This window comes from Amblyomma americanum, chromosome 6 (assembly GCF_052857255.1).
Source record: "Amblyomma americanum isolate KBUSLIRL-KWMA chromosome 6, ASM5285725v1, whole genome shotgun sequence".
In the NCBI taxonomy this organism is placed as follows: domain Eukaryota; kingdom Metazoa; phylum Arthropoda; class Arachnida; order Ixodida; family Ixodidae; genus Amblyomma; species Amblyomma americanum.
In genome coordinates, this window is record NC_135502.1 from 123,530,348 (window position 1) to 123,541,951 (window position 11,604).

Genomic DNA, 11,604 nt, shown 5'->3' on the forward strand with positions numbered 1-11,604 from the left:
TCCAACTTTTATTGCTAAATGCAAGAAGTTTGCACAGAAATCGGTCGCGGTATTTATTTTAGTGAACTCGCGGTTGCCAAAGAAGCCACTAAAGGGCTGGAAACTGAAATGCTGGCAGTGTGTCAATTTAAAGCAGGAAGATGAAAAGCTCGTCATATGTATACGTACACTGTAATTTTGGCCACAGCTTGTAGAAGTGAACGTTTTCATAGTTTTGTGCAACGCTATTTGTAAAATGTAGGCTGTAGCATTTTTCAACAGTCTCTTTCGTCTGGAGCGCTGCCGCTGGATTGGAAAACAGGTAAGGTCATTCCAGCTCCTAATAAAGAATCGTCATTAATGCTCTAAGTTGATGGAGCATATCATTTGTAGCCAAATCAAGAATTTTCTTATTTGTAACAACTTTTTTCATTGTAGTCAGCATGGATTCCTTAAGAATTTATCTTTCGATACACAACTTGTACTTTTCATCAAAGACATCAGCTCCCACCTAGACTTCAGCATACCTGTAGATTCACTGTTTTTAGACTTCGAGAAAACTTTTGACAAGGTTCCTCATAATCGACTTTTCTTGAAAATTTCACGCCGAAATCTTCATCCCCTAGTCTATAACTAGTTGCGTAAATTTTTTGATCGGCCGTCATCAGTTCGTTTTACAAATAATCATTCCTCTCCACTGTCTCTTGTGATTTCTGGTGTGCATCAGGGTTCCGTTCTCGGCCCACTGCTCTTTTTATTCTACATCAATGACCTCCCTAACAATATATCTTCTAACATCCGTTTGTTTTCTGACGATTGTGTTATATACCGACTGATTAACGACTGTTCAGATGCTCTCATTCTTCAGCGCGACTTACAAACAGCACAAAAATGGTGTAAAACATGGTTAATGTCTTTAAATATCAGCAAAACGTCATTAATTTTCATCGCCGCCATTCTCACCTACTGCCCACGTATATTTTTGGTAGCACAGTAATATCCTCTTTGACGTCTCATAAGGATTTAAAACTCATTTTAACAAAGAATCTTTCATGGTCCTCTCACATAGCGAAAATATCTGACGAGGCTAACCCCACTCTCGGCTTTCTCAGGCGAAATCTTAAATTCTGCTCCCCTTACGCAAAAACCCTTATAGGGCCCAAGCTAGAATATGCATGCTGAGTTTGGGACCCTCATCAGACTAATCTTTCTAACTTCATTGAAACTATCCAGAACTGGGCAGCTCGTTTTTTTTTCATGACTATTCCTAGCTCTAAAATCTAATGCGAATCTTCGCAATCTAGAAACTCGACGTAAGAGAGCCAGGCTCGTACTCTACAAATCTATTATTTTCCAATTGATAACAGCGTTATATCTCCCTCTCACCGCCATTCATCCCGGACCAGTCATTCCAAGTCTGTATACCCCCCCCCCCCCCCCCCCCCCCCCACGCGCGCACATCCGCACATCATTTTTTCCACAAACAGCGAAAGACTGGAATGATCTGCCTGAGGAAGCGGTTCAACACTTCAGTGCGACAAATTTCAGGGCAGCCATTGCAAATTTTCTTTTGTGAAGCAACCCACCCTTGAAATCGCCTGTGAAGCCGCCCACCACTCATGTAAAACCCCTGTCCAAGGGGCATTCGAGGTATAAATAAAAAATAAATAAATACATAAATACCTTTTACGGTTACTTTTCAACCCTTGAAGTAGTTACAAGGATAAGCTGTCAGCTCAAATGTTACTTTAAGTAGTCAGTAATGTGCGAGTTAGATTGTAACTTTCTTATTTTGCTCAGCGACACCTTCCGCAACCGCGCAGGCTGTGCGGTACCGCGCAGCCTTCGTGGTATTGCTTCATATCGTCTCCCAGATTCGGCGGCTGCAGCTGCTGTTCCTGTCCATCGTGTCACGTCGCAGCGTGTCTTCGGCACTTGCGCGGCGCTCAGGTGAGTCCCGCTGGACTTGTTTCCACTTATTTTAGTTTCAGCAGGCGGCCAGCTGCTGAATCTTTTGTTCCTTCGGATTTGCAATAGCTTCTGGGAAAAAATTAGCTCAGGTTCAGCGGAAACAAAATAACCAGATTATGCTCGCGGCTTTGACACTAATTTGCCAAACTGTGTCACATTTTCTTTATTTTTCTTCGCCATGGTGGCATTCGTTGAGGTTTAATGACTAAATCTAGTCTAAAATATCTGTCAGAATAATACCATGAACTGATATCGTACGTGGCCAATACAGTGAACTTGAAGTGCGAGTGCAGTGTCGGACGTTAAAGTAAGTCATTTAAAATTAATGTATTTCGGGCATGGGTCAGGAAAAATGAGCGATGTGTTCGTTTTGTCAGGACATCTCAGTGCGCACCGAGAGCTCAGCACAACGCAGTACGGTTCAGAAGCGACGACAAGGAAAGGCTGCGCTGACGTAAGGCTTCCATAAAGGGGAAGAGAATGTTGTGACATTATTATAAGGAAACAAATATTTCCTGCGTCCTTTTAGTGTCAGCAATCACCTTTTTGAACACTCCGAAAAATATTTTAATGATTCTTGGTCCGCTCATAGGAGACAGCTCTGATTCCCACTGCAACGCTTGGCAGCGGTGGTAGCAGATATGGTGACGATTGTCTGACACGATCGTGCTTGTATTTTTATTTTATTTATTTCGATATACTGTCAACCCGAACCGGGGTTTTTACAGGGGTGGGCGCACTTCAAAAAATACACAACTTCCAGATAAAACAGTTATAAACAGTAAGCCGTTGTACAATAAAAAGGATTGGTTCAGTTAAAGCAAGACAAGGACAAACAAATTCGAAGTAATAAGTTATACAGTACAAAATATATATCACCAATGTTGTAACAATATTTAGTCAGTTTTGTAGCAGTATACTCAGCTCGGCAAGCTCCAAAAGTGTGAGGACTGTCGGCTGCATTACAATCGAAGCGTCAAGTGCATTCCATTCGCGCACTGCTCGCGGAAAAAAAAAGAAAAATAGAATGTGTTATTGCAACAAAAACATTCCTCAAGTGTGAGAGGATGTTTGCGGCAGGTGATTCTGGAGTGCCTTATATTGACGAAGTCTTCAGAGTTAAGCTTTAATGAATTCCACAGAAGTAAGTATAGGAATTTCAAGCGGTTCAGTTTCGATCGGATAGATAAAGGCTGAAGTCTTGCGCGATGCAAAAGTTCAGTAGGTGAATCTGTGCGTCTGTACTGGTTATAGATTATTCGCGCAGCTTTCGCTGCACACTTTCCAGTGCGGCTACGCTAGTACCTGTATAAGGGAACCATATAATGTTAGCATATTCTAATACCGGGCGTATAAGCGTAGTGTATGCCAGAAGCTTTATTTCGGGAGGTGAGTTTTTCAAGGCACGTTTGAGGAAAAACAGTTTGTTCTTTGCCTTATTTGCTACATACTGAACGTGAGTTGTCCAGTTTAAGTCAGATCAGATAAGGATGCCCAGATATCGGTATTCCGTAACAGTTCGTAGTGCAATGTTTTTTAGAACCCTAAGTGAACTTAAGCGGATTTTTTTTCTTTGTGACGGACATAGAAAAAGTCTTGTCTTTGTTAATGACCATACTCCAATCAAGACACCACTGATAAACTTTATTCAAAGCGCTATTTAGTTTGATCTGGTAAGACTGACGTTTAATTTCATCATAAAGAACGCAATCGTCTGCAGTCTAATTTGTACCTCATTTTGGTTAGTTATGTCATTAATAAATAGCAAAAATAAAATAGGCGCCAGTACAGACCCTTGGGGGACACCAGATACCATGGGAATAATGTCGGAGGTATGTCCGTCGAATTGGACAAATTGGTAACCTTCAGACAAAAAACTGCTGATCCGTTGTGTGACGGGATCATCATCATCATCATCATCATTTATTAACCCTTAAGGGTCCCGTCAGGGACATTACATAAGGGGGGGGGTGGTACAGGGGTGTTCAGCCGTCATACATGAATATAAATAGAATGAATGTAAATATAGAAGGAATATAAAAATACAGAAAAATATAGAAAATATATAAAATATAGAAAAATATAGAAAAAAAAAGTAGTACAAGACGAAAAAAGACAGAAGTAACAAATTCAAATAATTACGTCATGACAGAGTGTAGCAGAAATATAAACAAAAACAAATTGCAACTTTGGAAGTAGCACAGGATGGTCAGTTAGCAGGGCTTGGAAGCTGGCATAAATGCTTGAGTTTGTACATCAATTTTTGGCTCAACACCCGGTCGAATGCTTTTGAAAAGTCAAGGAAAATTATATCAAATTGCGACTGACTGCTAATACCTTGCGCAAGATCATGCACGAATTCAACAAGTTGTGCTATAGTGGATAGTCCATTTCTAAACCCGCGCTGGCAAGGGTGAATTAGCTTTTTAGCCTCTACGTATTGAGCCAGATATTTTAGGATAATGTGTTCTAGAATTTTCCCACATATGCATGTTAGAGATATGGGTCGATAATTATTCGGGGAGCGTTTATCACCTAATTTGTGGACAGGGATTACTTTGGCGATTTTTCATTCAGAGGAAAAACAACATTCACAAATTGATTTCTGGAAAAGAAGACAAAGATATTTGCCACAGGGCTCGGCATAACGTTTCAGAAAACCATTAGGAATGTCATCAGGGCCGCTACTTTTCTTTTCATCAATATTTAGGAGCAAGGATAGCACGCCAACGTCAGAAATTGCAAGCGTACCGACGAAATGCTCGTGGTCATATTGCATTGGAGCAATCTGGCCAACGTGGTTTTTATTAACAGTGAAGATTGAAAATATTTGTTGAACGAATCTGCTTTAAGTTTGCCGTCCACAGATGACATCAGAAGACTTATCTTTTGCTTTGTGCTCAAGTAACGCCAAAATTTGCTTGGAGAATTTTAATAAAATTTTGTAATGTGTTGCAAAAATGTTCTTTTGCATTTCGACTTGCATGTTTAAGTTGCCTATTTAATGAATTAAGGCGAGAGTGGTAGTCAGGGATGGTGCGAAATTTGCTCCGCTGTCTAAGTCTTTTGATCCTTCGTTTAATATGAATTATTTCACACGTGATCCAGGGATTCTGGTTTTTGACAACCTTTCGAACAGTTGGGACGAAGATTTCTATGCAAAGCATAACAAGATTTTTAAAATACTGCCAGATGCTGTCAATACTTGACTACTTATCGAGACATAAATGGGAAAAGTTCTCGTATTCATGTACGTGATAAGTCATAACATCCCCATCATTGGCCGTATTAAATACAAAGACACGTTTCTTGGTACGATTCGGGCTAACAAGGTTAGTTATAGGCAATTTACAGAGTATTAATTCACAGTCTGATAGCCCTTGAAGTGTTTGTATTGTAATGGCACTGCCTGGAAAGTGATCGCAAACGAAGAATAGGTCTAGAATAGAGCTGGTTTGGTTATAGACACGAGTTGCAGTGTCAACAATCTGCGTAAGGTTGAACGTGAACAAAAATCTGTCATCAGGTTATTTTTAACATTTCCGGGGTTAAGAGATTTCCAGTTAATATCGGGTAGATTAAAGTCCCGAGCCATGACAATCTTCCCGCCGGGGGTATGTCTAACCATGTAGTCGAACAACGTGTTTAGATGCATTGCATCGGCATTTGGAGGCCTTTAGACAGCTCCAACGTGAACAACGCCATCGGTTAAATGGATCTTGCACCATACAGCTTCAACGTCTGCCACTTCCGGCATGATGGAGTATACTATTGCTTGTTTAAGAAGAATTGCCACGCCCCCACCTCTAGATATTATATCCTTGCGAATTACTGTATACCCGGATGGGACAAATTCAGAGTCTGAAATGCCAGGATGCAACCATGTCTCAGTGATGGTTACGATGTCAGGCTGAATAGCCAGAAAAGTAGCCTCCAGTTCAGGCACCTTATTAGCTATGCTGCGGGCATGCAAATTGAGGAAGGTAATCGGCTTTTGTTCTTCAGTACGCTGACGACATCACGGTGTGGAGTACTCACGAAGATCTCCGTACTCAGGAGGCCGCCCATCAATCTGCCTTGGATGTTACCTGTAATTACGCATCATTAATCGGACTTCAGCTATCCGTGCATAAAACAACATACACGTCAGTCGCCAACCGCTGGGGACGCCGTAAACTTGCTGCAAGTCCAATCCGTCTTTGTCTATCAGGAACCCCACTACAGGAAAGTCCGAGTGTAAAAGTCCTTGGCTTAATGATTCACCAATAAGGATCAGCGACTGCATGGCATTCTCAGGCAAAAAAAGGCAAGCTGTTCAGACTAAAGGTTTGATTAGAAGAATTGCCCTTAAAACTGGAGGCGCAGGCTCACTCGTTGCACGGCAATTGATGAGGGCAGTTCTACAGCCACGTATTATTTATCAAGCCCAGTTTCAACATCTTACAAGAGCCCAATGGGATCATCTTGAAGCCGTGAACCGAGAGGCTATGAGGACCATTACGCGCCTTCCACGCATCACACCGGTCATAGCTTTACAAGAGAATGCGCAGTTTATACCATTGATGCAGCAGCGCCGTGAAGCGCGCAGCCTTAAGGCCAGTGTACCGCACTCCACACATGCACTGAGGACTTATGCAAAGTCACACTCCATTTTTCAGCCGCCAACGCCAGTTCTTCCCCCATGGAAGTTTGTACAGCTCAGCGACAACAATCCAATTAACAGATAATCGCTGGCCAACATCTGCTCATTCGGCATCACTGATTCGCCAGAAATTTGAGGAACAAGTTGCTTGCGTGCCAGAAGGATCCATTGTTGTCTACGTAGACGCAATTATACAAGACTGCAAAGCAACAACAGCTATCTACTGTCCGTGCAGACCTGCCCTGTATAAAACTTTTTGGTTTCAGCTTACGGAACCCCCTTCGATCGTCCTTTTGTGCGGAGCTCGTTGCAGTTCAAGAAGCACTCTGCTCCGTGGCCGACTTAACTATGCTCCCTGCGACCCGCGTTGTCATCCGCACTGACGCCCTTCAAGTAGTGCGGTTGCTACGGCGTGTTAGCCGCTGTACAACGCTATGTCAGGACATCCACCGGCTCGCGGAACGCATCTCGCAGCCAGTACGTATTGAGTGTGTCCCACGGGATCTGCTGACTTATCAAAGGCAGGCAGATTTAGCGACCCGCCTTGCGAATCCAAACTCATCGCCGCCTCGGCTCCTTCATTTGGACAATTTTACCCTCCTTTCATCAAGAAAGGAACTCCTCCGGCGCCGCACACGTGCTCTCATCCCTCCGTGTGCGGTAACCCTCCCCCGCGGTCTTACCCGTGCAGAGGAGGTTGCGCTTAGGAGGATCGGGGTCGGGGTTGCCCTCACACCAGCCATCAATCGGAAGTGGTCTCAGTACCGAGAATTGTTTCCTCGGCGAGGGTGTCCGGTAGGTAAACACGAGAACATTGAGGCCGACATTCATCACTTACTGTGGGACTGCCCAGCTCTCAAGCCTAGAAAGATCCGGCACCTGATGGTAGTAGGTCTTTCACCAAGCGACCCTTCTTCATACATTGGTTGGACGCAGGGACCGTACCATCGTTCTCTACTGAACTTCATCAAATCAGCTAACCTTTTTCCGTTCATTTAAATCATTCATCACACCTTCACCCATCATTGTCTTGGAGCAATAAATTTCGCTTTAAAAAAAAAAATCCGCTTTTGCTTCTGGTCGTTCGAGATTGTGGTTGCGGTGTTTCGTTTTTTGTTTCTATTTCTACATTGTCGTTTTGGTCGTTATCCCAGCCAACCACTTATCCATTTATTCGCACTTTATCGCAGGTTAAGAACGCTTTTTCTTTGCGGTCACGATTTTGTTTTGTTCTGTCTCAGATTTTTTTACTGATATCACGAACAGCACTTGAAAAATCTTCACTAATAGAAAAGCCGGAGCCTTTCAATTTCGAGCATTGTTTGAATATGCTGACCTTATCGTGGTAATTGAGAAGTTTCATGTTTACAGGTCTGCATTTTGTTGCATCATTTTTGTTTGGTTTTCCAAACCGCGGTATTCTCTCGATTCCTTAAATATTAAGCCCTAGCAGACCCTTAAATACGGTATCTTTAGTAGATTGGAGGAGCATTTCAGTAGTTTCATTAGCATCTTCTTCAATACCGCACTCAGGTATGTTAGAACAACGATTTCTATTTTCCTGTTCAATTTTTTTCGTCGCAGCTGCAAGGTTTTTCTTGAGCTCACTACTTTCTTTGTGCAAGCCGATACTTGTTTTTTGAGCCCAGTTCTTTTTTTCAAGTTTCTTGTAAATTGCGCTTTGATTCTGGTTAGCGGCAGTTTTCTCCGCCTTGATTTCTTTAATATTGTTCGCAATGGCCTTCAGTTGATCAGCACGCGAAGAGTCCTCAGGGCCGGGGTTAGTTAGATTCAACGTCACCTCGAAGTAACATAAGAAATCGCAGTGAAAAACAGATGCACAAGAGTACACCCACAAGTGGGCGCGGGCACGTGAGCAGTATCAAGCAGAAATTGTTACTACGAAATGATTTGCCGTAGCATTTCCTCAACTGGACGAGGAACAAGAAAGGGTAGGGGATCTGCATCTTGACGCAGCTGCCGTGCCGACTGCCGAGTAGATGGTCGGTGCCTTGATTTATAGAGCCAAATGTTGGTGCCGCTGGCGATAAGTTTCCTGGTTCCGACAGAGTGCCGCCGAGGGCCACGACACTGTAATAACGGTGATCCGCTGAAGCTAGTTGCGGTATCAGATTTTCGCGCACGCCGCAGCGAAGTTGAAGCGGTCTGTCGGCGCATCGCAGGCCAGTGGAGGCCTTGTCATTGCCGGCAGCAACCCAAGCGATACCTGGACGAGGAACAAGAAAGGGTTGGTGATCTGCATCTTGACGCAGCTGCCGTGCCCGCTCACTTTAAAGTGTATTTTGCAGGGGCTCTGAAATGGCATCCCAGGAGAGCAAATCAACTAGCTCAATCACTACACTGTATTATCATGAGCACCTGAGCAGAATCATACACTTGCACTCATAGGAGAGAACCGGCAATCATGTGCGAAATTTGGCAAGCCCTTTCCTGCGGCTGTTTCATGCTCGAACCCTCCTCCATCGCACGCTGCTGCGAATTCCTCTTCAGAGATGGTAATTGGTTAAATTCTTTCAGACATCACGTAGCTGCCATAACCGCGGCCAGTAAGTCGCGTAGCTCCGACTGGTAGGGGGCGGTGGGACTAGAGGAGGACCGCTGACCTTCCATCGTGCAAACAGTGGCGAGAGGAGTGGGAAAGATGCGTAGATACTAAATTTCAAATTTTGACTATGATAACGAAGCTTCTACAGAGCGCATCAAAAAAATTCTTGCTTGAAGATTTTCGTGAATCGGAGCTTCTTAAGATCCCTGGCTTACCGCAATTTTATTAGGGCCCCTTTCAGAGCACCTTCAAGCACTGGTCTACAGTTTCGTCCTTCGAATGCGCTGGTTCTGAATCACCTGGCTGCGTCACACGTCCCAGAAAACCTATTTCCAGGCGTCGACTTTCGGAAATGGCCTAGCAATACATGCCGATCGGCTGAAAGTGGCTTGAGGGGGTTCAATGGGGTTCAGAACACTGCGGGAAAGAGTTTATACACGCACTTTTTTCATATATTGTAAGATTTCACTATCACAATATATGCAGTGATCTGTCATCGGCATTCTTGCTGATCATAGAACACACTACACTTCCTCCTTTCATAGTAGTGCGCCCATGTTTGCTTTCGCCATTCCGGACAAAAGTATTTTTAAACAGGAAAGGGTTTATAGACGCACTTTTGTCATATATTTTAAGATTTCGCTATAACAATCAATATATCCGCTGACCTGCCATCGGCATGCTTGCATTCTTTAAGCAACTAACGATTTTGCTATCGTCAAAACCATTCGAAATTTGTTTTCTATGCCAACTAGTCTTAACTGCTGTATTAACACTCTTTCTGAATACCGTGCCTACAGTGAAGAAAGGCAGCCTCTATGGCGTGCGCTGGAGCACCTAAGTCCACGTCCACTGACGAAAATGAAGATTCCCGGCCACTGTCCGCGGCGATCGTCTGCGGTGAAAACCTCCAAGGCACTGCTCCGCTTCTTGCGAACTTCTGGCCTGCACGATAGGCTGTGACTTTACCTGACTGCTGCTGAACTTGCATATTGACTTCATTTTCCTGCTACTCTCTTTTCTTACCTTCAAAATTTTTATACCAACTCCTGCCACACTTCCAATATTCAAAATTTGGGCCAGAAATGTTGGACATGTCAAAGACTGCATCTTGATGTCACCCTGGTACCTGCACTAGCCGCTAGGCTCTCGTGGCGTAAAGGAAGCCGTCAGATATTCTATCGGTACACTTGACAGCGGTGACGATCGTTGAACACGATCGAACTTGTATTTCAGGTTAGGATATTGCCATGAAGTGTTGACTGCAATCCGATAGCAGAAAGACAGAGAAAATGGAATTTAAACAGCTCTTTATTTGGGCTGACATACGCCAACAGTGGACTGAATCACTCGGCGGTGGCGTAGAAACAAGTGTGCTGGGCGGTCATCGAAAATAATCTCTGCCGCTCTCGGCCGTGTTCAATTTAAAGCTGACAGCGAACACTCTAGATTCAGGAACAAAGCGACAAAGTGGCGTGCCGGAAGCTTTGACAGATGAACAAACACTACAAAAATTCGCGGCATTTCTCCTCTCTAAAGGAAGCATCGACACTGTGCTTTAAACCATACGGCGACGAGAAACAGAACGGATCGTGTTAAATAAGCACCGAATGTGGAAACGTAGCGTCCTTAATTTTTAGCGCGTTAAATAGGGCTTTACGCTGACGACATGGACAAACTTCTGCTCGTATGCGGCGTCGCTGGGATGCAGTCATTTCGTCTGGGATGACTTCATATTCCAGTTCACCTAGCCGACCAAGAACCTTGTACGGACCGAAAGAGCGGCGCAAAGCTTTTTACTCAATCCGCGGCTGCGAATGGGCGTCCAAACCCAGACTCGGTATTGTGGCATATATATATATATATATATATATATATATATATATATATATATATATATATATATATATATATATATATATATATATATATATATATATATATATATATATATATATATATATATATATATATATATATAAGTACAGTGTTACGACAAACGCGACTGTTCGTTTTAAAGGTTTATTGTGCCAACAGTTTCGGGAATGGTATTCCCTTCGTCAGGGCAGGCTTACAATGAAACAGTCTTGTCAATATAAGGACACAAAGCGGGCGAGGATGTATAAACTCCGCCCTCAAAGCAAACTTGAGAGTGAGGGCAAGGGGCCGTATAATGGACCGCGCAGCAGCTCTCACAGGGGCAGTGGCTAAATTAAACACAGAAAAAACGCAGAGCAAAACGAGGAGGTGGAAATAGTAAAGGACTAGAAAAGACAACGAATTTGAACAGCGATAGAAAAGGGAAAGGAGCGTTAAACACGGCTCTCGGCGCACCGGGAGGCCGCACCCCCCCCCCAACCCCCCCCCCCCCCCCTTCTCTACGACACTTCCGCAAGACGCCGCCGAGTCCGCGCCGCCGGCCCGTATCAGGTATCTTGAGACGCTT